Source organism: Coenobita brevimanus, chromosome 92, assembly GCF_032717465.1.
Source record: "Coenobita brevimanus isolate Jiangsu-jjx chromosome 92, ASM3271746v2, whole genome shotgun sequence".
NCBI classification, from domain to species: Eukaryota; Metazoa; Arthropoda; class Malacostraca; order Decapoda; family Coenobitidae; genus Coenobita; species Coenobita brevimanus.
In genome coordinates, this window is record NC_137045.1 from 18,856,317 (window position 1) to 18,857,783 (window position 1,467).

A 1,467-nucleotide genomic window follows, 5' to 3' on the forward strand; every position below is an offset into this window, starting at 1 on the left:
TCCACTTATGTCGCCTTTCCTCATTGCCTGGAAACCGGTAAAGTGTACACCACTTCCAGTTTTCTGCCTTGTCTTACATCCGAAGGCACAGCAGTGGAATACCATTGTGGAATCTGCAATTCTCTCTAGACTTCCGATAATTTGCTGTCCAGTGGGGCTTCGTAAACAAAAGTCACGTGACTCGTGACGTCACATGGAAAGTATCTTCTAAGCGCTGAAACTCAGACTCTCGGTGTTACTCCACTAATCTCCATCAGCAAGTTTCCACACAAACTGAGAGGAAAAACAACTTTTATGGCAGATATTATTGTCTTGTGTATTAACATCTTCAGTGCCAGAACGTCTGTTATTCCTAATATATATATATATATATATATATATATATATATATATATATATATATATATATATATATATATATATATATATATATATATATATATATGCTGTTTTGGTGGTAGGTGGTGGCGACCATCATCCACTCACTTGATTTAGTGCTGCCTACTTCTTTCTTCACTTTTATCATTCTTTTTCTGTGCCTGCCCTCCTCTTTTCCTATCTCTCCCATCTTCCTTGTCACTTTTTATTCGTTTTCTTTCTTTTTCAGGTGGCCTTACATTGAGTGACAAGCCTAATGGTTTCCTGTAAGGCAGGAAACCATTTACAACGCTGGGTGGTAACCATATAACCAACCCATACGTGTTCCCTACGTGTCAACAAGTGGGTTGGCGGAGGTTAGTGTCCCTCCTTGTAAAACAGCTATATAACTCAAAGTCAAACGGTCATCCCTTACGTAATTATTGCTTCTGGCTGTTATATATATATATATATATATATATATATATATATATATATATATATATATATATATATATATATATATATATATATATATATATAACGTTCTCCCTACGTGTCAAGTGGGGTTGGTGGAGGAGTAGTGCCCCTCCCTGTAAAACAATAAACTCTAAGCCTTGGTCACCCCGTTTGGGATACATGGCGTCTGGCAATGAATGAATGAATGAATGAATATATATATATATATATATATATATATATATATATATATATATATATATATATATATATATTACGTATACAGTGTCCCGTGTCAGTGATGCGTGAGTAGATGTTTCTTTGTTCACGGTAACAGTCTCATCATATTGACCGAAGGGTATCTATTGTAGCCTACTTTGTCGTTTTCTTTATGTAATTACTCATGTTTAGTGGCCTATCCATTTGCTAACCTGCAAGAAAATTATATGATTTACATAAATAATATAATTGGGACTTGTCTGCGTTTACTTGTGAACCCTTAGTGTGGCACGACTACACTAGGTAGATTCCACAACCTGACGAACTATGGGGAGAAAAATAAAAGTAATCAGGAGGAAGAATAGCCTGTGAAGAGATGTGTTGAGGAAGCAAGAGGTTGTGTGTGTGTGTGTGTGTGTGTGTGTGTGTGCC